Here is a 25,681-nt window from a genome sequence, read left to right as displayed (position 1 = left end):
TTCTCTTTTCCCTCTGCCCCCGTAGGATGCTCTCATCCCTAGAGTCCTAGGCACAGGCTATCTCCTGGATCACATCCAGGCATTATGCCAACAGTTTCACACTACTCAAGTCACACTAGTTAAGGAAACATAACCCAATTTCTAAGCATTACAGGCCCATCTTCTGCTACATGTGTCAGACAAATCCTAAAATCCCTCATCCATTAAAGCATCTAAGCATATGCTTAATGGTGTTTGAGTCAACAGTCCCACTGATTGGTTTTTGAATTCTCTAAAATAGAGAATATACTCAAGTGTTCTGCTGAGCTGAGGCCTAAATCCCTAAGGTCCTTGGCACTCGTTCATCCAGAAATCACTCCCTTCCCTGCTGTCACAGCTGAGGTTGCAGCTGTCAGTACTGATACTCAGCTGCCTACGGTTGGCATCAGAGATTTCTCAGCTGTGAGCCTTTGGCCAAATGACCATCAGAATTGGAATGGGTCAGGTTTACTGTCATTATAGGCAGTCAGAAACTCAGCAAAATGTGGTGTGTGGGTGGGTGTGGTCTTGTTTAATGGATCTGCAGCCTGCATTAGCCCAGATGTACTTGTGCGAGTAATGTATTTTGCCTTCTCCATAGCATTTAAAATATTGTTTTTTTCTGGTGGCAAATTTAGTGTCAACTTAAAGCAATAGGAAGCTACCTATTAATTTAAATAAATATATCCTCTTAATAATCCAGATCTCTAGATGATTTTGATCATAATTACTATATAAGACAAGTTCAAGATTTCATATTTTCTCATTTCTAATTAAATCATTTTTAGCAAATGTTTTTTAAATTACCACTCTAATTATTCAGTGAATTTTGAAAATGAAAATAAAGTTAACCAATCATGTTATTGTCAGTTAGCCTTCCTGATTATACATATAGTCCTCTTGATTTGCATATAGCAAAATGCATATTCATTCCAATCTTGCTGGCCAGCTGGTGGAATTGCTAAATATCATTATTTCAGACAAGATGAAACACCAAATTACTCCAAATATTCAGACAGCTTTGGCCTGATAGAGGCTAATTTCTCTTTGAGTGGTAAAGATCAAAAACATATTAGCAACAAGCATGCAAGTTGGCGTTCATAAGTTTTGCAAATGACAGTACTGAAAAGAATGACCTTGTAATTTAAAACAAAATTCTTACTGTGATTGTAAACGTAGTATTTTGAAAGAGACATCCATTTAAAGTGCATTTACCTGAAGTACTGGGGACACTATAGAATAATTACATAGTTTTACATAGAGTACTTGCCATTCTAGTGTTTGCGCAAGTCACTCCGCATGTAAATCATATTACTTGATGATATGAAGAATCCCTGCATACGAACAGAACTCTATTGTAAACAGCCCTGTGCTATTTGTGCTTCTTTCTTTCCTTCTTCACCCCTTAGGTGTTCCCAGTTTTGTCTTGTCAGCATCATATTCCAATTTTTTGCCTTAGGAAGTCTGAAACCACCTCTGACATTAGTTGAGTTGAGGGTTTGTGCTGAAGCAAGCAGAAAACTTCTAGTTGCACAACACAGTAAGGTCTCCTACATGGATAGGAGACCTGGGCTAAGGCAGAACCTTAATAATAAAGTCCCATTCAAATCTGAAAACTACAGAGTAGGGTTGTGTCTCTCTTCCAAAAGGAGGGTTTGGAAGACACACCCCAAAATACACAGTCCTGCACGTGATGCAGTATGACTGTAGGATAGGGTGTGTCATGCACATTGCATGCACTGTCCCTTCTCTTATAAAATTCCCATGGCCACCTGTTGTGGACCACTGTCACAGGACACTGTCAACCAAACCTCTGATTCTTACACGTTCTTTTAAAGGAATAAAAACAAACAGATCTCTGAACATAGTGTTAGTTTTTACTCATGTTACTTGAGAAGTGCCATTGAATGTTAGGAATGCAATTATTATACAAGGTGGAAGAAATGAACTTGTGTTTCCATGTATAACAACTTTGTTTTTCCCAGTCCTAACATGTATTCATAAATGTAATTTTTCTCTCCTTACAAAGGTCTTCATAAAGAAATTATGTACTATCAAGTTTTGGCTGTTCTACAGACTACCATTTTTTTCCCCTCTGCAAAAACAGAGTATTCCTAACATTTTTGATGAGAAAAAAATCAGAACTCTCATGCACTTATCACTTGAAACTTCACTCACTTTAAGACAACAATTTAAATATCAAATTGTGCTAGAACAGAAATTCAGGAAAGTTGCAAAGCAAATCCCCAAATACCTCTCTTTTCTTATTTTCTTCCATAGATTGGTGTGTGTTCATTTTTCTGTTTTTTTTTAAACTTATTGATAAGTGACAATGTGTATATCTTCACTTATTCACTTACACTGCATCTTTGATGTATCCTTTACACATATTACAAGAAAAAAACATAAATGACAAGACAATCCCTCTTTTTGATTTTCTTCTTAGAAGAAAAACACCAGAATCTGAAAGCACAATTAAAATTCTTCAAGTGTCATACACTTCTTGTGTGTCTGCAAAATAAAACTGCATGAGACTCCAGCTTGTCAGCACCCAAGAAGGACATGGTCTAAGAAAGGGGATATGACAAATTTCTTACACTCCTCTGTTTGGTCGGGATACACGTGGGCACAGTCTAGTTGTAATGAGGTTGCATCTTATTACTAATATAGCTTCATTTATAATCCCATACAACATGATAGGTAAATATTCCTTTCTAATTAGGGAAGATAATATGGCATCAGAGATACAGAAAAGTTCTGAATAAATATACTGAGCCTGTAGCAAAGATAATAATACTTACATGTTATGTAATTACACTAAATACCTGTATAATCAAGTACATACTCATTCTTTTAAATGTACTCTGTTCTGCAGCAAAATCTTTTGCTTTCATATGATCTTGAAGAATAGGAAAGGAATGAATATCTTCCCTTTGTTTTTTACCAAAAAGGCATAAAAGCACATCATATGTCTATTAAAGTGTTTTTCCATAACAGTCCTGGTTTACTTTTCAGAGACCAGAAAGCTTGCAAGAATGTAAGTCTAGTGTGTGGTCATCTTTCTCATTATTTTATTTATTTGTTCTTAACCAACCAGGACCTCAAGTATGAAAACATTGATCTACTTTTTACTAACCTGACAAACTTGCCTGTCTCCCACATGAAAGCCTTGCACTCCTAGTAAAGCCAGAGCATTAACCAGCAAATAGAATTCAGGGACTTCCTTACCTTTCACCAAAACATCCGTTCACTTTCTATTAAGTAGCTTGTTTTAGATCTTCCCTATTTCTGGCCTTTGTATTTCCAGTAACTTATAGATGCTACTACTGTAGCTATAAAACTGAGCTACACTGCTAAGCAAATGACTAGAGAGCCAGGTGTTAGTAGCCCTTCCAGCCTAAAAATCTGCACAGAACTGACAGCTGTATCACAAACTATGGATACCCGCAACAAGTATCCATATTAATGTGTGTGGCAGATGGGACAGAGAGCATGTAAAGACATACTTAGTATCAGAACAAAGTTTTTCTATTCAGAAAATAATGCATGATAGATAACTAATAGAAAGGTATAAGACAAATGCTTAAGAAACTAATAAAATGCATTTAAAGGAGGCCTATGACTGCACTGCCGTCTTCACAACATGGTCCCACTGACTTGCAGAAAAGGGAACATCCTGCTCAACTGAAAGTAACAGCTTCTTTACAATAACTGCAGATGACAGAGCTGCAGCAACACCTATTTTAAGATGCCTGTGTAGCATTAAATTCACGTTATCACGTAGTTGTATATCCCTCAATGTCAAGAATAATCTAGACTGACACAGCCTAATCAAAAATAACTCTAGATCAAAGTTCATAAGGAGACAACTCTTTCTGTTTTCAAAGATACATTTTGTCCAAGTGAGAGCACTACGAATTTAAAGTACTTACTATGCATTAGCCTAATACTGCCTTCCTCTCTCAAATACATTTAAAGAAAGGATTTGAATCTCACTGCACAGATCCTCCTATGTATCTCTTCCTTTCTGGAGATACAGAGAGGAAACAGACAACCACAAAAGAAACATTCCAACTCAAGAATTACATTAACAGACTCCTATCAATCCACTGTATTTCACTAATAGCTATTTGCTGCAACTTAACTTCAAAACCCCAACAAAATTAAAAGGGCCCCCACACACACAACTTAAACATACACACACAGCTTGAAGACTTGTGACCTAAACTGAAGATTTTCCTTAGTCTTCTAGAGTATCCTCAACAAGAAAAAAAGTATATATATATAGCCTACCAAAATAAACATAAGCATAGAGAAAATATCCCTCTAATTTCAAGTTCAAAAGCTGACTTAATTACAGAAAAAAAATCCAAATGCTTCCAACAGTTCAAGTTTAAGAACAGCAAAAGTATTTTCTTCTGCATCTCTTCCATGATTTAATATCCCTCCTTCTAACACCCCATTAAAAATTAATCAAAATTCTGTAAGAATTTGTTAATTTTCCTCTACCTTTTTATATCTTCTATTCTGTTCTTCCTTAAGGGTGCTATTATGATCACATGAAACTAATCACGTTCCATTGTTTTGTGACTGAGTAACACTTGCAATGAGGAGAACACAGCTGATAAGGATATTCTGATAGCCTGCTGGGTTTCAAGAACAATGGATCTGAGAGTGCTAAGCAAGAGAGTGCATGATATGCAAGTGTTTATAAATAAATCATTTTAGGTATTGCAATCTTTTTCAGTTAGAAAAAGTAATGTTACGATGAAATTAAAAAAGGAAGAAAGAAAAAAGGTTGAATGCAACACATGTTGTGTGTGCGTGAATATATTATGTGTAGCTAGGTTTTGAAGCAAGAGTTTCCAGCATTTCATAGGTTTCTCTTTTCTTTTGTTTTTGGTAGAGGTAACTAACATCAACTTCTCTGATCCCTCTACCTAATTTAGGCCAGAGTAGCTTACCCGGCTGTTTCTAATTCTGTATCCCTGTCAGACCATGCTGCAAAAAGCACAAAATGAAAAAGCATGAGAATGCCAATCAGCCAGCAAGCAGCAGCAAACAAAAGTTCTAAATAGCTAAGCAGTCATTTAAACAACAACTCCAATCCTGTACTTAGCACCATCATATCTTTCTCATTGTTAATTACTCTATCTAAAAGTGTGCAGAGTGCACCTGAGCTACTGGAAAAGTCATTATCTCTTGATTTGTTTAGGTAACATGTTGGTTTCGGGCTTTGCAGTTTCAATATGGTGTCACTTCAATATGCATCAACTGGGCAAAGCACTTACAATGTTTCCACCTAATACCCAATATATAGCAAATACATCCATAGGGAAAACAAGCAGTATAGAAATGGAAATACAGGAAGCAGCAAGACATGTTTATAAGGGAAAGGATCCATACTGACACTGAGTCTATTTTTCTTTACTACCTAATCTGAGGGGGGCTAGAATTACTCCCAAGTGTCGCATACTCAGAGCACTAATTCAATACAGAATTATTTTCTTCTAGGTGCCATGTTTTGTTCTGTTTTGTTTTGTTTCACTTTGCTTTTGAAAGGGGAAATCGCTTCTTTCTTGTAGAAAACAAGTCTTGTAGAAAACAGTCTTTACCCACTAATGGATTTTTAGGTCCAACATCTCAAGCTCAACAGGCTGATAAAGTTATCCTTGATAACAGAGCATCATCCCATACCAATTTCATAGGAAGATACTTTGCCAGCCCATGCATCTGTTAGTGAAAAGAAACAAGGAGACATTTTCTAGAATTCTTTTGGTGTCTCTGCTCTAATCAAACAAATACCTTTAAAATTTGTCTTGCAAACAGACTACCTCTTTGGTTAACAAAGCTCATTCCTTCAGTCAGACAGGAGGCAGCAAAGAGAAATAGATACAAACAGAAAAAATCAGAATAAAGAAGGCAAATTCAGTCACAGAAAACTGAAAACTATGGGAAAAAAAAATAAAAGAGCTACATTGACTAATTAGTCTCTCTTGCTCTTGTTCCCTACAATTATTTTTACCATTCTTGCATATAGAAGCAATAATCACCCCTCAAAAGCCATGGTGAAGTATAGATGGAATTGAACTTGTCACCTCTATTTTAGGAAAGGGCTGAACCTGCTCTTTGATTAGACATAAGAGCATGGCTATGATGTGTTCTGGTTTTGGACAGGATAGAGTTAATTTATTTTCTTCATAGTAGCTCATATAGTGCTGTATTTTGAATTTTTGATTAAGAGAGAGTGAGACAGCAGCTGTGTGGTGCTTAGCTGCACACTGGGGTTAAACCACAAGACAATGCTACCTTTTACTTCCAGTTTTAATGGGAAATTGAGAAGAATAAAAACAGAGTAACTGAGAATGCTCCATGAGCTTTCCATTGAGCAGAACACAAAGTGTCTTCAAATGTCTGTAATATCTGGAAACAGGCTTAAGATATGTAACTATTCCATGTGCATCTCATCTATGTCCCATTAGAAGAATATGTCCTGAGTACATGAATTCAGGACCACCTTTGCAAAGGACTTAGATGTCCGGACACAGATTTCAAAAGAATTTAGGGATGACCTGTACCTCATCAAACTCTAGCCATATAAAATCATCTCTTGTCAACCAATTATTTCAGCCGTTGCTATCATTTACACAGACAGAAAGATGCTCCCAGGGAGCAATTCATTCCATGACTATCTTAGAAAGGGGTGAACTGAGATCTGGAGTGCCAAACTCTCTCTCCCTTGACTATAAATGACTACCTCAGTTGGTTGTCTAGACTGGCACATTTAATTAACACAATTCTTGTCCTGTGCTTAAACCTGAAATGTTCCCAAGTTTCTGAAATTTCTGTTCTTGCACAAGTCCTTGAGTATGCATTTTACAGAACTTAACACATTAGGAACCACTTCAATAGTAGCATTGCAAGTGGTAGAAAAATAAAACATTCATTACCTGGAGCAACTGTAAGAGAGTTTAGGCTTCAATACATGAAAGGGCTTCCATCCCATCTATTGTGTTTTAACTCGTATTGTGATAGATAGAGGAACAGTTATGGGAGAAGGAACATGACCCACATCTCCCAGATTTTTAACAGTTAGCCTAAACTGTCCTGCACTGTATGTTGCTCTGGTGACAAAAATAACTTGTTTTTCCTTCACCATGCACAAATTTGACCAATTTTTTAGAAAACCTGAGGCCAGGGCAGCTAAAACCTCCGTGGATATTTCAGCCTCAGGGGATGTGGATGACAAAAATGGGTTCACTCATAGCTAAAAACACTTCACTTGATTGCTACTACCTGAGCAAAATGATGGTGTGGTGCTAACCTACTTGCCTGAGGGCATATGTCAAAATCTCTGTGCAGCTGGGTGTAATTGGACAGTCTGATATTGATAGTCTGAGAAGAGGTGCTGCAGAATGAATTATCCATAGGGACTGTGCTTCACTTCTGCTGTCTCACATGTTCCCTGTTTTATGGATCTGAGCTTCTCCAACAAAGCGGTCTATGGGAAAGTTGGTGTTCTTGTTCCAACAGATCTCTCAATGGTTAAATTAGCTAGTTTGGTAACACTAACTTAACCTTTACAAAAGAAGCCCCGTATAACTTCTAAAAATTTCTGCAGCATCACATTTTCCTTCTAAAGTATATAACTTGAATTTCTATGAAATACAAATGTTTATCAACTTCTTTCCCACATCCTACTCAGGGTCCACTGGGAAATGAGATATCTATCTTCTAAGGCCATCCTGGAAATAAATGTTTTAAATAAATAAATCAGACCCATTTGTCTCTGCCAGGAGGTATCTTTTAAATAAATCTCAGCTTGTTCCCATTGACTGCCATGGTGCACAGCTAGAATTGGTATTTTCATGACATCCTGTTCCACTATCATTCTTGCCACTCAGTACAGTGCATGTTTCACTCTTATTCTCATCAAATACATTTATTGTCAGTCTAAACTCTAATTTCTTTTCCTCAGTTACAGTTCTTCTCACCAGTAGTTTCCCTTTACATTGGTATTAATATCCAAACTATTAGCTGATGATATAAAAAGTCTTTACTCACTTAAAAAATATCTTCATTCAGGTTACCTCTATTATAAGATAAGAATAGTAATAAAAGCCAGAGATGTGTGGATGATTTTTTTTATGCTTGATGCAGTGGCAATTGGAATGAACAAGGCCATTCTTTAGGGATGGGTGAATCGAGTAATACATTTGCTGAACAGCACAAATTTTAGTGCTACTCAGCTAGCTGAACACTGCTTGAATGACATTGCAGGCCCTACTGCAGACTACCTGAAATAAATGTGGAATGTCAGATTTCTGAGGAAGGAGAGATGGGTCTGGAACTTACAGTCCGATATGTAAATATTGCAGATATAAGCAGATGAAGATTTTTATCTTTCAGTAGTTTCATAAGTTTTGGACATTATTGGACAGTCCATTTTCTCTCCATTTTCTCCATCTTTTTCTAAGTACATACCTGGTTCTTCTAGCCTTTCCTAATTCTAATTGTTCTGGTACAGAGAATACTGTGAATAGCTTATAGTTACAGCATGGCTTTGAAACTAAGTATTGGCTCATCAGTCTGAAAGAGACCACATTGTCACTGAACCCACTTGCCTGCATACTTGCAAAAGGCATTTAACTGAACAGAACATCCACAGGATATACCACAGAACATCCTGTGTTCATATCCCACCCAACAGCTGCCACGTACTCAAAGTACGTTTGCGGTTCACAAACTTCATGAACATATTGGCTGCTTTTGCAGAGAACAACAACATTCAGAGCAGAGAGTTTCGTTTTCCTGCATGAAAAAAAATATGCTTTCAAAATAAATAGCAAACAGCTGTATTCAGCAGAGAATAAATCACCCTTCAATTTTTCTTAAAATGCAGATGTGTCTGTCTCTGCCTCTTGCAGTTCTTCTGGCACCTTTCTGTAAAATGGTAGCTAGTAATTAGACTCCATAAACACTGCTAAAGACCAAGGTATGACATTTCCTAGTGAGTAGGAAAGACAGCTCTAGAGTCTACCAGGAAAAAGGAAAGGTATTTCTATGCGTGCTCTAAACTGCAGGCACCTCCAGACCCAGACCCATGCCCTGCTACACAAATGTGTAATTTAAGTTGACCAGAGACTTTTCCCTTATCTAACAAAAAGGTCAAGCACCTGTGGGCCTAAAAAGTATTTGCAACACAAGGCAGGGCTAACTGAATTTCTGTTCTGATCCACTTGTTTTTCTTGTGTGTTCTCCAGTAAATCATATCTTGATATTATATTCACTTTTGAGTTATAATTGAAAGATTAAGGGTCTGAGTGTCTTCTCACATGCATCAACATAGCAACATAATTCTACTCGACTTGTCAGTCTTACACTAATACCTTCTTACACCATTCTGCCTTGGAGCAGACAGCAGTATATAGGAGAATTAATCGGAATCGGACACTGCAGTCTTGACCAGAGTTGCTCTTCACTTATAGAAAAACAGAAGAACAGAATCTGCACTTGAGACCTGTTTCAAATAACCACAGAGGTTGCCCTTTCTTTAAAGAAAGGGATTGTTAAGCAAGTCTGACTGAAAGATGAAATATCTTTGCTTCTATGTTTTTATCAACACAGAACATAAAGCCAAGAGAAAGAGAAGGAAGATTAAACACCCATGATGGGAAATCCATGGATGCTAAGATTTCTTATTTAGGATCTTAGCTGCCAGGACTTTTGCTAGGCAAGGGTGGTTTTCAGCAGAATATACATGTCAACAGTTACAGAAGTTACTCTGAAGTTTATCTGCATCCATCTGGAGTAAATAACTCACAGTCACAGAAATGCACATACCCACCATCAAACAAAGATGATAGTACTGAACAAGTCTGAAACCAAAATGATAGCCATAAAACTCTTTGTTTACATGTGCAGAAATATATGTTTTCTATAACAGCCTGAAGTTTGGGAGGCTACAATGTCATATACCATCAAGAGACAAGTGTGCACCTCCCTCTGTGGATTACTTGTGTCACTTAATGCATCAGAGTTACAAAAGAAATATGAAGAAGCAGCAATGAAATACAGCAAAAGGTAAAAAGGAGGAGAATAAGCTAAAATACAGTTAAATCAGACTTTCTGACTATCGAATTGAGGGAGAATGTGTTTCTTAGAGAATTCTTCAGTGAAATTGTAGTCAATATTAATTAATTATATTTCTGGTTCACGTATTGATTGTGTAGCTTCCCTCAAGTTACTGAATTTACCCATCCTTCATTTTACACAGCTGTTAAAAAAAAAAAAAAAAAAAAAAGGCAAGTTCAGTTCATTGTTTGGTTACTCTGAAATCCTAAGGTAAAACCTACTGAACATGATTGTTCTTATAAATGTCAATAACTTTAGTACAGCTGAAGCAATTTACTTCTGTGAAAGAGAAGGGTGTTTATAAAACTCCACCACCCATTGAAGAAGACTGAATGCTGTGGAACAAAAAATTTAAATTTTCTCCTTTTGAAGCAAACACTGATAATGTTGACAAGGTGGGAAGAAAGCCTTCATGTGGTAAGAGTAGACACTGGTCTGCATTACAGCTGAATGTAGCCTTAGGAATGTGCTGTTTTACACATTTTCTTGCTTCACTTTTTCCACATTAAGAAGTGATATCTGTCTACCTATACTGGAGAACAAGTGAAGACTTAGGAAAAAGGACAACTCCTTAGACTTATGCTCTTTCTGTGTAAGTGTTTTTCTGTATAATGATTCAATGTGCATTCTTTTATTCAATATAGCATTGTTACTGTGCAAAAATGCACTTACAAATATATTCACTTGTACCACACATGGCACTCTTGGGCTTGTACCTGCATACCTGAGCTACTTCAAAATTAAGTCAAAATTTTTGTTTTTAATTATATTAATTTTTTTTTATGGCATGATCTTGCAAAGTAGCAAGTTCCTTTGTGTTCCAAGCCCAGGGTAATTACCCTAGAAGATGGGACAAATGTACTTTTCATACTTTGTTTATTCCCAGATCAACCCTCACATTAACAACTGCACTATTTCATTATTTCATAGCCACTCATTTGAAGCTTGATATATTGCCATTTTAATTTACTTTCTTTCTCCTGCTATTTGGACTTAGAGTATCAGTCTGCACAAGTGTTCCCATCAAAGCCAATTTGGAATTAATCTCTCAAGTAGGAGCTCATGTCACCATATCACATGTTCTCATCACTAACATAGTGCATCTGCTAAATTCCCATCATCCCATAGATTGTAATTCGGTTTTAAAAAAAGCACTGACATTTCTTGCCTGTCAATATTTTCTCACTGCTCGTGACATAGTTGTTCTTAAACTGCACAGTGAATCCTTTCTCTATATATATTCCATCATTATGCAGGAATGCAAATTAGATTTAGCACATATAATTGCCATAATCATGTTGTTGGGCTTCTTTCTTTTAACTTGGAACAAACCCTTTTCTTACTTTTTCCTTTGCACCAGCAAATACTCACACATCTTCAGGTAAATAAATTAAAGGTCTAATATCTGCATCATTAGATTTTTCTATGAACAGACTTTCCACTACCTTATTGGCTTTCTTTCTACATCTATCTTTAAAGCATCTTAATTTGTGTTACCAGTGGGTACAGTCTTCCATTAGATATGAAAGACATTCTTTAGAATGTCAATCAAGGCTACCAAGTTTATATGAAGCAAAGTTAGTCAATGAATCATCATTTTTCATTTGCATATAGTGCTTATTCTACTTTCTAATTTAACCCAATAGGCAATAAGGATGGCATTCATCTCATGGAAATTTAAGACACTTGCAGGTATATATTTCTGTCTCATTTCATCACCTTGGGCTCCATTTCTAGCCAACTAAGAGACTGGACTGTGTAAGAACATGATTAATGTGATTTATATATTCTAATTTGGGCAGAAACATTCTATCCAGAGAGAAAAAAACCAAACCCAAACTAAGAGTAGTGTGTGCATAAACAAGGAGTGCACAAGACTGCCTCGCAGGACTTCCTCTAAAACAAGAAGAGCTTGCATAGAACAGTATTCAAAGATGTATCTTTCATGGTTCCCAATTCCACAACTTGACATACAGTGAAAAAATAGGGTAATAAAGTGAAACTTTTTCAAAAGCAAAGCACGTAAAATGATAAAATTATAGTTTATATAGCCATATTCATTTCTTAAGTTTTAAAATGATGGATATGATTCATTAGTAGTATTACTGCTATTATTAATAACAATTATTGGTTATCATGATTTTTATATGGAAGGGAAATGCTAGTGATGTGGAATGAAAAATGTTGAAAGGAAGATCTCAAATCCCTGAATGTTTTCATTTTTTGTTTGTTTGTTTGTTTACAGCTTCCTGTAATGTGTGCATAGAAGCTGCACACTGTGTTCAGGAGTGATGCACCCATCCAGCATGTCTGTGCAGTAGTTCTGCCCTCCCTATAAAAGCCACCAAAGTACTGTAGTAGTGCCTGGAGAAAGAAAGGGCCTAGGAAGTAAAACTTAATGTTTACCTGTCTGATAATTACTCCCTTGTGATAGAAATCAGTTGTTTCTATAACAGAATAGGTTTTTGCAAAACTGGAAATCTGGGATGCTTAGTTATGTCCGATCTCAATTTACTTTCAGCAGTTACCATCTCCAGCTCTTTCCTCCCTATTGTAAGCTTTGTTTCAAATGCTGTTGATAAAGGTTTTAAAGGTGTATCTAAATCTGAAGAATTCTCATTTCACTGTGCTGGTTTTTTTGGTTGCTTGTTTTTTGTTGGGGGGTTGGGATTTTTTTTGAATTTTCACAGCTTCTGAGATCAGGAGGGGAAAGGCCAAATTCTGTGTAAACAAGTGAAAATTCCTGAGTGTGTTTTAGGCTGTTAAATTCTTGCTACAGTTCCCTTAAGTTGAACCTAATATTCAGATTTTATTTTTTTTCCAAATTCAATGATAGTGTTTTCTTGATCATTCACTTCTCCTTTCCACGGGGCAATACTGATCTGACAGGAAAAAATATGATCTGTATTTATGTAATCTAATAGGAACTGTTAAAATAGTCATCAGATCATCAATCAACTGTCTCTCATTTTCCAAATCGTTTTATAATCCCGTTTGAACTTTTACAGGTTCTAGATGAATATGGTACAAGATACAGTTAATTCAGAGTGTCTTGTATTAACAATGAAAACCTTCAAGGACTTCTTCTTTGCCTCATTACAAAACAGAAGTAAAAGAGCATGGCATGGAGAATAGTAGACAAGAATAGACTTCTTTTTCTGAGTCCTTAATATGTCATGAAACATAAGTCTTCTTGAACTTTACCTAATGTAGCACTCTCAACATCTCACACAGCTCACTTGCCCAGAGCTGCTAGACAGTTTTAAAGTGTAATATTGTTCTGCTGTATCGCTGACCCCTGTGTTCTCTCAGGGGTTGTTTCAAAATTTCTCCACAATTCTGTAAGAGAGAGTTCCCATCACCTGGAGAAGTGCTACCTTTCTGTCTTGAATTTCCCAAACAGGAACTTCTGTGCATATGCTGCACATGTGGTTTGAGCACAGGCAGTGTGTCCACTGGATTCAAGATATGCTCTTTTTTTTTTTTTTTTTTTTTTTTTTTTTTTTTTTTTTTAGCAGATAAGACAGGCACAACAGGGTGGACCTGTTGTTGCGGTTTAGCCACAGTGAGCAGCCAGGCAACACACAGCTCACTCTCTTCCCCACAGTGGGGAAAGAGAATCAGAAATTTAAAAGAAAACATGTGGATTGAGATAGACAGTTTAACAGGTAAAGCAAAAGCTGCATGCACAAGCAAAGCAAAACAAAGAATTAATTCACTACTTCACATTAGTAGGCACATGTTCAGCCATCTCCAATAAAGTAGGGCTCCATCACATGTACATACTTTGAAATACAAATGCCATCTCTCCAAATGTCATGCCCTTTCACCCCTCCTTTTTTCCCCACATGCTTACTGAGCATGGTGTCATATGGTATGAAATATCCTTTTAGTCAGGTTGAGTCAGCTGTCCCAGCTGTGTCTCCTTTCAACTTCAGCCTGGCAGAGCAGCATAAGAAGAAAAGACCTTGACCGTATAAGCACTGCCTAGCAACAACTAAAACAATAGTGTGTTTCAACACTATTTTCATCACAAATCCAAATCATGGCACTATATGGGCCTCTACATAGAAAAGTAAATTTATTGTAGCCAAAACCAGAAAACCTGTACTCATGGTGTATGTGTAGTCAGGTTTTCCAGTCATCCAAAGCCTTGGCTAAGTCCTTAATTTCCCTTCATGACAGATATGACTATTAAAAGTACAAAGTTGGTTATCTGGTGAAGGAAATCAGAGAAACAATGAAGCAAAATGATAACAGAAGACCAGCATGACTAAGATGTCCCTACTCTTTCAGTAAAAATTGTCAGTTAGGAAAAAGTTCAGCAAATCACTACCATAAGGCAACGCAGACCTGAATAGGGAATTTTCCTATGCACAAAGAGGTCTTCACTTTGAAGCAGAATAACCTCCTGTTTATACTGAAAGAATAAATCAGTTGTCTTTTGAAATTTTCAAAGTGTCACTCGGATAGAAGGAGTTGCTCTAGACTAATGCAATAAAATACATTTGGACACAGCAAATATAAACTCTAAAATAAGCCCACTGCCACATCTGTTTCTCCAAGCTCTTATTGCCTATGTACACACAGACAGAAGTGTTCTCTATAATAAACATAGTCTCCAAAATGCCTTATCCAAAGCCTGTTAAGATCCAAAAGTCTCTCCACTGACTTTCAAAGGCACAAGAATATTAACAAGAGTAAAAAAAAAAAAAAAAAAAAAAAAAAAAAAGTGAAGGCTTCTTGAGGGATTAGACAGAGAGCACAGATTCCCTTGCAATGTGTTACCTCTGAGCAGAACTCAGCTTCTGTCTGAAATCATGGAGAAGAGAGTCACGGTGAGTTAAAGAAGTAACAGTCCTGCTTTTATGTTCTGCTTATATTAAATAGTTTTATCTGGATGTTTAAGCTATTACATTTAAGTCCAAGACAAAAAGTTCCATCTCCAGCTTGATTTGCAAAGGATATGCCTATACCAAATAATTCTTCAAGGTATATTATTTGTATTTCTATAATATCACATAAACGTATAGAATTGGGAACAGCCTCCACATTTTTAAAGTACCTATTATGCTGTTACAATTAATACTGGCTTTTAACTTTTTGACTCTTTGCTGCTGTGGAAACTAGTAAGTCTTGTTCTTACACCATTGTAACTGCAACAAGACCAAAATGCTAAGAGGCTGAGTTCTTTGGGGTGCTGACCTAGCAAGAACAAATTTACAAAAAAGCACAGAGATTTATATGTGTTGATAAACATCTTTAGCACCAGATCTAAACTGAAGTCAATGGAAAAACTTTGGGTTCTGTAACTTGAATCAAGCCTTTAATTTAGCTTATATAGAGTAGACTAACTTCTCAAATTTGGAAAGAGCTGCTAGAAGCAATGAAGAAAAAGCATATATCAATTCGTGTAATATTTGTTTAAGCTCCTTCCGCTTTGAAAGCTTCTGAGAATGAAATAATGGCAAGATCATTGTAAATCACAATTTGATCATTCAGGACACAGAATTTTATACATATCCAGACAGAAACAGCTCAAGATTCACGGTCGCAGTACTAGTGACTGCACAATCTGAGATCCCACCTGATTTTATATTCTCCTTACCCCAACTGTCTACAAGCAGGCTGGAAAATTGTTATGTGCATTTTTGAGTTCTGCAGTGACGTTCATCATCACAACTATTAAAGAAATCAATTTCAATGACTTGAATAAGGCAATTTTGAATGTTTAAGTTTCACACAAATCAGAAGAGAAGAGGACATATGTAATAGTATCTGCCATAAATTCATTATTCATAAAGAAAATTTGCCTTTCTCCTTTGTGAATTTTCTGTTTTTCCCAGGTACAGTAAACGAGCTTGAGCACAAGAGTGAAAAAAAAAATCCTGTTCTATACGTGAACACACAGTAAAATGAATTTGAGAGACAGAATATCTCTCAGCAACAGAGTAGCCTGTCTTATTCAGTGACTGTTGAAAATTTTGAAAGAGCCCAGAAATGTTACAAACTAAGATGAGTAATGTAAGATTGGAGATTTTCCCCAGAAGAGGATGTGTCCTTTATTCATTCATTCTGATGTGACACTTGCTGCTGTTGCATAGTTAGGATATTGGATAGTGGCAAGAACATCAATACTCCCACTGTCATAAATGCTTTAGAAGTTTGTCACCAACAGACTTAGTCCTGTCTCAGTGTAATTTACTTTGGACCTTTCCTCATAAAAGGACATTTTTTCAAAATCATGCCCTACATCTTATTGTGCTTAGGATGCATTTCATGATAAAGTCCTTTGCAAAGGACATGTTTCATGGATTTACAGGATCTCAACCCATATGTCCCAAATCAAATAAATAGCATTCAGCCACCTAAGTCAGGCAATCTGGAACTTAGCATGCTATCTTCATAAACACTGAGGGTTGGGTACATTTTTGGAACCACATGTCTCTTTCAATAGCCTTCAGGAAGAATCCATGAGGAGTAATTTGTGTTCCTCAGACTCCTACGTTCAGAAGAGAAAAATCTATGGCAGAAGTGGTTGGCCACCTGAGTTGACAAACATTCTGTACAAAAGAAGCTTTCCTTTCTAGTAGCCCTGGCCCTTTCTGCTCCTTCTTATGAAAATATTAGGAAATACATTTCTGTGGTTTATTCCTTGGCCTTTCCACTTTTTGCTGCATAGTTCTAGACGAGAGGTGATGATGTTTTACTTGAAACTCCTTCCACAGAAAAGGCATTTCTTTCAATGTTTCTAGACAGACAATAATGGCTTTGAAGAAAAGTTTCACTTCAGCTGTTGAAGATATACAGGAAAGGAGACTGCAATTGAATGTTATGAGAATAGATTCTACAGTAATGCTACAATCTAAAATGTTCATGAATATAAATCCATAATGAAATGCTACAAATACTAGGAAAAAAAAAAGAAGGGGGGGAAGCCTGGGAAATGTAAAATGCATGTTAGAAAATAAATATTAAATTAACTTTCTCAGAGAAAGAATGTAGTTTTTGTTTAGAAGAATGCAAGTTTAACAGGTTCCTTCAGGAATCAATAGTAAAACAGTCATAATAAATAGCCTGATAAAGAACAGAAAAAATACCTGATGCAACATTATTGTTTCTTTCTGGATAGAAGGTAACTGACAAACCAATTCAGTGATTTGTCCATCAAGACTTCTATATCCAAAAATCGATAATTCTATCCTATTTTTTCCTCTTGCAAATGTAAAATCCTTTAGAGATGTTTCAGTGTTGAAAGGCTCAGACAACCATGGGATTCTTATGCAACAGCTGTTTCTTACAACCTGATTTTAAAGCTAAAAGTCAAATATATTTTCAAGTATGTGACTGGCCTGACTATTGCACAACTTTTTTTCCACTGTTGAAATAATTATTTTTCTTTTTTTCTTTTTTTTTTTTTTAATAGAAAACATGCTAAAGTTGGGTCCTGCAGTTTTGGAACACAGTTGTCCTTCCAGACAGAAAAGAACCAGAGAACACTAGTTAGTATCACCTGCTTTTGGTTTTGGTTTTGGGTTTGGAGAATCATGGTATTTGAGTTTTGAGCCAGGATGTTTAGGGGACTGAATTCTCCTCTCAGCTATATCAGTGCAATTGCACTGAGCTCCTTGGAACTGAAGGTAAAATCAGAGTCTAATATCTTATAGTTGTTGTTAGTCAAAAGCTAATCACACACATGAACTTGCTTATTGCTCTGGATTCAGAAGCCAGAATGCATTCATAAAGCTACATGAACCTTTCACATCATAGTAGGTATTTTTCCTTCCTGAAACTGTGTGATGGAGTTCAAACTATGAAAGCAGGGAGAGAAGACAGAGGAGTGAGTATGGGACTTTTGGCATAAGCTAAGCATGCTCTTAACACCTTCCCTATAATTTGAGTTCAGCAGCATACACCTAGAGATAGAGCTTGTTGCAAACTGAGGATGAAGTGTTACACAAACTCTCTAATGTGATGTAAAATAGATTAATGTTATAGAAGAACCAGTGTAAAAGTTGGTATTTGTTAAAGACTATGGATTTAACTAAATTATTAACTAAATTAATTAGTTAATTTACTAAATTAACTAAAGATGAATTAACTAAAGATGAACTTTGAAAATCCTGGTTTCAAATTGCACTATTCAGCTACAACAGAGAGGTCAAAGTATGGACATTACATTAAAGAAAGGTGTAGGCATACTGGAAGAAGTCAGAAAATATGTCCTATTAAGGTTAAATGAAACTGAGTTTGTTTAACATAAGGAAGAAGAAACATGATCAAAAGCATTTCAGTATACATGAAACTGTTATAATGGCAATCAGTTGTTTGTGAACATAAGGGAATCAGTCAAGAAATCAACCTTATTTTCCAGTTACAAGGTTTTTTATCCAATATCAAGGAAAAAAAAATCAATGAAGCACTGGACCAAGAAATCTAAGGAAAGCATGTTTTTCTCCAGCTGTCTCCAGTGGTGGTTCAATCCTGCTCCATGTAGAAGCACAGACGAGATGGTCTCTCAAGGTCCCTCCAGGCCTGCATTTCTATGATTCCACATTCACACAGAATTCAGTTTTAGCATAAGAAACCAAGGAAACTTAGTTTTCATCTTATCCTCACCAGACTCTAATCTAGTTGGTCCAATCTTTGCATAGAAAAAGGACAAATGTTCTGGGATTAGAAGTTTGACTAAACAATTCTTTAAAAACATATTTTCAGGCCAAAAAGGAGCTATTCATCTAGAACATTTCTAACATCAGCAACAGCCTCCCAGTGAACTATTTAATGATGATCTATGTTTTAACCTTGTTATTGTTTCCATCCTTAGCTAAGTGAAGTTGATGGAAAGGGTTTGAACCATTGAGTGAAACACTCGCACTGGACTTGCTCATTTTCAGACCTTCAAAAATGTTATGAATGAAGAGATGAAGAATTAGATCTTAAAGATCCATTTTGTTTAAAGCTACCGTAAATTGGGAACTGCTTGGCTTTTCACTGTTTCAAGTACCTTTATTTTATCTTGAAGAATTCAGACATGGCAACTCCTCTAAGGGGAAATTTAGGAAAATTGTCATTGCTAGTATCTTTTACTACGCTCTGTGCTGAATAATGTCCCTACCGAAAATGGAAGAAGGTACATTGCACCTTCTTACAAGGGCCTTACAAACAAATGTACAGTAACATATAATCAGGAAGTCATGAGATGGGACTGAACAGAGAAGAAAGGAAAGGAGAAATATTAATAAGATTATGTATGACTACTCAATAAAGGCTCCTGCATAGGCTGATGGGCTGAAAAGGGTATTTTCAGAGGAGGAGTTAAATGCATATATTTTTGCATTCTATTTAGTGTAAATACCCATCTGGCATTTTGCTGAATTTTAGTCATTCTTGTTATTTATAAGCTGCAGCTGAAATGATGCCTAAAGTGTTGTTGGTGGGTTTTTTTTCTTGTTTTTTTTTTTTTTTTTTTTTAGTCCTTAGATATTCTAAATGATGCTATTAGTTTTTTACAGTTGGGGTTTCACTTTATATTTTATTCATACCAAATGTATACCCATAAATACACTTGCATACACACACACAAGGAGAAAATCCTTTTACCAAGACATTAATGATTTCTGTTTGCGAAAGATAATTTTACTAGAGCCTTGGTACCTTCTCAAATCTTAGCAGGTGGACCCTAATAGCTGACTGTAAAACCTGTTATTACATAAAATTTCCATTACCATCAGCGTAGAAAAAGGTTTTAGAGAAACAAAACTGGTTAGGATGATAAGTGTATGGTCAGCTGTAATTTGATTCCATTAAATCTTACTGCATTGTTTCTATATTGATGCCATTCCATTAACTTACACTGCGTGTGCACCCTTTGTAAGAGGAATTATGACAGTATATATAATCTTGGGAGGAGAAGCATGTGTTTTTTGATGACAAACCAAGAAAAGAATCAACCCAGTGCTTTAGTACCAGAAATGGAAAAAGAAGTATATGTTGTACTATGCTCCCCCTGCCCCCAGACAACAAACAAATAAGCTTAAAAAGTGGAAAGTCTCTCACATTAATTGCAATGTTGGCAATCAGAAGTGCCTAACAATACGGATCCTTTTCCCTCCTACCAATCTAATTATGAAAAGTGATCTCTCAGGTTATCAGCTCTGGGCAGAGCAGCAAAGTAGATCAGAGATCCAGGAGGTAGTTCAAAGCTAGGCTCCCTATCAACACTGAAAGTAAATACTTTAAGAATTTTTTTCCACAGCCTGGTTGATTTCAAATGATCTACTTTGCTGCTCTGCTTTGCATAACACAAATGTACATCAGGAGCCAGTTGACAGAATAATATTGTGCTGGAAAAATCTGATCTGACAGAGTCAAAAGGTAAGATGTTGATTTATTTCATGGGGACATGGAGATGTGGACAAGCATTCCCATGTCTCCAGGCTGCCCATTTTCCTGTATTAGTTGTAAGACTCTTTGTAATTTTAGGTCCCAGAGACACGTAGGTGGTTGTGCCCACTGTTTATTCCTCAAGAGTTCTTGACATCTTGGTTTCAGGCTCAGGAGGTAAAAGGTTTCACTCTTTGGAAACACAGACTTTGCATGGGCTGATAACTCTGCAGACAAACAACTCTCCATGCCACCTGGGCTATGAGTCTTCCCAACTTACTGACTTTCATAGCTGACTGTTCCTTAGCATGCTGCAAAATTAGAGGTCTGGGAAGGACAGAGAATAACCCCCAAAATTAATTTTAGAAGATTTTGCTCCTGAAAAAATCTGTCCTCTGACCCTGATTTGGTGCCTTTTTGTTTGTTTGGCATTTTCATTTAAAGGAGTCACTCTAATCCCTCTTCTTTCTTCTCTGTTTTCTGCAACACTTTCTCTTTGTTTCATGTCACCAGCTCAGACTTATTTTGAGACAAGTATCTTATTGGGCTGCTTCAAAACTAATAAATCAGTGCTTTTCTTCCAGATCTATGCCCTCATACAGTTCGGGCAAAAGAGGGCTAACATTCAAGATGACTGTTTCTCTCTCTGCACTGTGTTTTTCTTTCAGTGCTGATTATAGAAGTGTAAAGAACAATTACATTTCAGGTTGCATTCTTACCTAAGTTGCATAAAACCCTTGGATAGCTTTCAGCATATTTTAATTTATCAGTTTCATGAAGGAACACAGAGCATGTTAACATGCTTACTTTTATTAAAAGCACTGGTCTGTATTGGGATTGTTCCATGCATTAATTTTGCATTTTTGCATGTATCTACCTTACTTGTAAAAGATGAGAAAACTTTGGATCAAAGTTTTGGATCATGACCAAAGCTTTAAAAACTGTTCAAATCCTAGCTACAAAACAGAGACAGGTGGAATGGAAAGGAAATAAAATGACCAAGCCACCTTCAGAGACAAGGTCACTGAAGAGATGTGTGAAAAAGTCACTGTGCTTCAAAAGATTGCACAATAATGATTTCAGTTTAGTTTAATGTAAAATAGCTGTTTAGGTCTAACTCTCTTAAACATTACTTCCCTATGACCTGGGCATTTGGACAGATGAGATTACCATATACCTCTGAAAATCTGAGTTTTATATATCTCTCTGACAGACTGCTTTACATAGTCTTGAGGTGGTATTAGTTATCTAGCATGACATTAGCTAGATTAGATGGAATCTGAACTAGAACACCCCAAAACTGGGAAAAGAAAGAAAAATTTCCATGGGACACTAATACCAGATAAAGCAGAGAGCCTGGCCCAGCAAAGCTGATATCACTGGTAATTTTCTTATTTTCAGCCCTCTAAGACAGAAGCCTGAAAAAAGGCAGTGAAATTGGATGAAAAAAAAAAAAAAAAGAACAAATCCCATTGCAAAAATATCTTCAAATTGGATTCGTGGTTACAAATAAAAGCAGGCTCCATTTTCCAATTGGACAGAAGCAGTGGCTCCAAAATTTCTATATGATCAGACCAAGAATGGATTTTTTTTTTTTTGTAGATATGATTGACTGCTAAGAAATGGATTTCATTGCCTGTTAGAAAATCAGGGGAGCTTTTCAACAAAAAGTTTCCATTGTTCAAAAAGGTACACACAACAATTTTGTAAGTTTATTGTATCTGAGAAGATTGAAATATCTTCATGTTTACAAAGACCAAAATTTTTCTTACAATTTTGACATTTAATATCAATAGTTGCTTCTTTTTTCTTTTTTAATATACTGATGCAAGCAATACAGAAACATTCACACTTAAAAATGAATTATTGAATCCTATGACAGAAGCAATTTAAAAATTTTCAGCAGGATACTATTTCCCCATGCTTATACCTACCACATCCTTTTTAACATGTGTCATTGTTCAAGAAAGTAATTTAAATTTCTATATTCAATTGTTTTATCTCTGCAGCTCTGTGGAAATGTTGCTATAACACCAGAAACCATGACAACTGATTCTGGTTTCTGATTTCATTACAAGGTTATACCTTACCTGGGTTTATGAACCTTTCATACAAGATGGAGTTAATCAGTAATTGCACAACTGTATCTTTCAATAATATATGGTCTTATAAAACTATCCTGCTTTGTTTGATTGCTCATTTGAAAGAAGCCACCTTTACTACTTCAGTCATATTCCCTGGCTTTTTTAATTGTTGCCTAATAGTCCTGCATTTTTTTGACAAAAGGCCAAACGGAAAATCCTCCACATACAAAGCACCTCAAGAAATAAATCATGTGGACTTTTGGCCTTAATACCCTTCAATATTTACACCTGAACCAAGTTTGTAACATAAACAGACTGAGCAGTTACACTTTCCTAATTCTCTCTTCAATATACATTTCAAACATCCTGGAAATTTCCAGCAGTTGAAAGTAAAGAAGGGCGGTATGACTTTCCCGTTGTTCTTTAGCATGGATCTAGTTTACTTGTTGCTAAGTCTTCATAAGAATTCATAAGAAACATTTAGCCCATGCTGGGGAAATGGATTAAACCTCAAGCTTTTACCTGGACCATTATCTCTTTTCTTATTGTGCCTTTGAGAATGTGCCTTCCATTTACAGTTTAGGACTGTTAATCCTGACAAGTTAAATTTCCCTACAGGTAAGAACACATCCAGAACAAAGGCAGAATTTGACATGCCATATTAGCTAGGTTAAGCACTTCTCTCACTGTGTAGATATTTATGATTACATCCATTCACTTCTGAACTCCATCTTTTTGATCTGAATGGGAAGAAATCTAAAAATTAAATGTAACAACACTTGCTATTATAGAGTTTAAGTCTTTGGAGTCATCTAGTCCCTATGTAAATAAAATATATCCAAACTATTCATCTGGAATAAGGTTCAACTTTAATCTTACTCATATTTCTACAATTCACAAACTTTTTTGTCAACATTGAAGATTGCTATTTCTCTTTTTTTAGAATCCCCTTCCTATTTACTTTTAGCTAACAGCAGTTTTGCAGTTGTCATTTGGTTCATGTACAAACGACAAGAAGGGGAACCTGAAGCTCACTTATGTTCGAATGCTTGGGAATTACATGGTTTTTATCTCTGCCAAATACTGATTGAGTGAATTTGGGGAGCTGGTCACTGATCACTGAAAATAGTCCACCAATCTGGGTCACCAATTTGAGACATCACACTTAATTTTAAGACTTTAAGAGTTTAAGTGAACCAATATCTCCAACTGAACTCCATGGGGAATGTATGTGTTCAATAACTCTACCAGTTATTGTCATCATTTCTTTCTATTGTTTGATTCTTGTTCAGATAATGAGCAGCTGCCGCCTGTGCGTGGATATATGTACAAGCTATGTACAAGTCAGAAACCAACATATGTCACTACCTGACTATTATATGCAATCCAGCACAATCTAGTGCACAGGTACCTTGTAAGTACTCTCAAGTCTGAACTCCTGAAAGAAGTACAGACAACTGCCAGCTTCTGAAGGGTATCAGTAAATTAACTCTGCAAATAGAAAGTGAAAGGGCCCTGAGTATAGATACTTTTTATTTAGTATCATAGACTTGGTTCATGTTATCTATGTTTTGTGGAAAGATGGGGGAAGAAAATAAGTTTATTTTCTGTATTTCACTTACCCTTGTTTAGGCTAGGTCCAGACTCTTTATGCTTTGCCACTGACTTCCAGGTAAGGCTGAGTTTGTTCCTTGTCTGTGACCTTGGTGCAGCAGCAAAGTAGCTCTCCTAAAAGGTCTCTAACATCTCACGCCCTAAAAAAGCAAAGGCTATAGTCAAATTAATTAGTACTTTAGCAAAAATGCAAACAATAGGGTGAAATCCTGGATCTACTGTAACCAAAGTTTTTCTACTGACTTCAAGAGGGTCAGGGCTTTTCTCAATGTTTATAACCTTTACATCAGGTTAGGGACTTCCCTGTTCCCCAACACCCAAAAGCGCAAACAAGAAGAGTTCAGAATGAGTATGATACTGTCCCCCAGAAACATATGTGCAGAAGCAATTGTGTTTCACATTTTGAATGGCTCTCAAAAATAACTTTCAGGTGCACACCTGTTTATGTTACTTCATGGTCTCCATAATGGATTTATGTCTTTAAAGGCACCATATTAGCCTTGCATTTAAAAAATATGCCCATATTGTTAATTCTTTGTCTAGACAGTGGTTCCAGAAAGCCCATTCTATTTTCAGTCATCCTGAAATTCAGAGGTGTATTTCTTATGAAATATTAATGGCAACAGTTTCAAACCTGCTTTGGAGTATCAATAGGGATAGCACCTAATTACCAGGCTTCTTTGGGGTTCATGTATTACCCAAAGTTTTATCTGAAAATTTTCCCCTCTTTATTTTCTCCTCATTGATTCTTGTCCCAACATCTTCTAAGACATTATAATTATTTTATTTATATGGTTACCTTGAAGTTTATAGACTGTAGAAGGTATTTATAGACTTTGATCATGTTCCCTGAGTCTGCCCTTCTCCCTGTCATATATTTGTTTAGCTCCTTCCATGTCAGCTCATATATTTCATTTTCTAATCTGTACACCATTTTTGTTGCTCTTCTATTTTCTTCTGATTGTTCTGTTCGCTTCCATGCTGTAGTAACTAGCACAGTAATACATAATATAGGAGAATTCCAGATGTTTTTTTCATCCAGTGCTATGTAAAGCAAAACAATTACTGTATAAACCCTAAACATGTTGCTCTCTCAAGCATATTGTTTGTTGAGAGTTTAGTTCTGAAAAGCATAGTTTTCTAAAGGCCCTGCTCATTTCCGGAATCCCTTTTGTCAAATCACAATAGCCTTTTGTGGGGCTGAAACCTCTGATTTCTCTACTACGTTTTCTCTGGCCAAATGATTTTATTCCTGTATCTTTCCCTCACAGAATTCAGAGTGATTTTCATCTGGGTTCTTACACACTATATGGTAAAAACAATGAGGAATATGAAAAAGGTTTTAATTTGAACCCACACCTTTTAAATACTTGTGCAAAACATTGTCTTTTATGTTCACTTAGCCCACTGCCCATCAATATTAATGGCAGCTTTGTCTTTTAGTT

At 36.2% G+C, this 25,681-nt stretch overlaps 1 long non-coding RNA gene across 2 annotated transcripts in view; it reads right to left on the bottom strand.

Annotated features, from left to right (window-relative positions):
* LOC106034214 (uncharacterized) overlaps positions 1 to 25,681 on the bottom strand; it is a 155,654-nt gene that overhangs the window by 128,144 nt on the left and 1,829 nt on the right. The window contains exons 2-3 of one of the 2 annotated variants that reach the window (XR_001205863.3): positions 24,245 to 24,376; positions 21,805 to 24,113 (exon numbers count right to left, since the gene is read on the bottom strand). This is a non-coding gene — a long non-coding RNA (uncharacterized lncRNA). Of the gene's footprint in view, positions 1 to 21,804; positions 24,114 to 24,244; positions 24,377 to 25,681 lie in introns of those variants that run through there. The other variant, XR_001205864.3, reaches the window with a different exon arrangement.

This window comes from Anser cygnoides, chromosome 6, assembly GCF_040182565.1.
Source record: "Anser cygnoides isolate HZ-2024a breed goose chromosome 6, Taihu_goose_T2T_genome, whole genome shotgun sequence".
Taxonomy (NCBI): Eukaryota; Metazoa; Chordata; class Aves; order Anseriformes; family Anatidae; genus Anser; species Anser cygnoides.
This window is presented reverse-complemented; position numbering and strand designations above follow the sequence as displayed.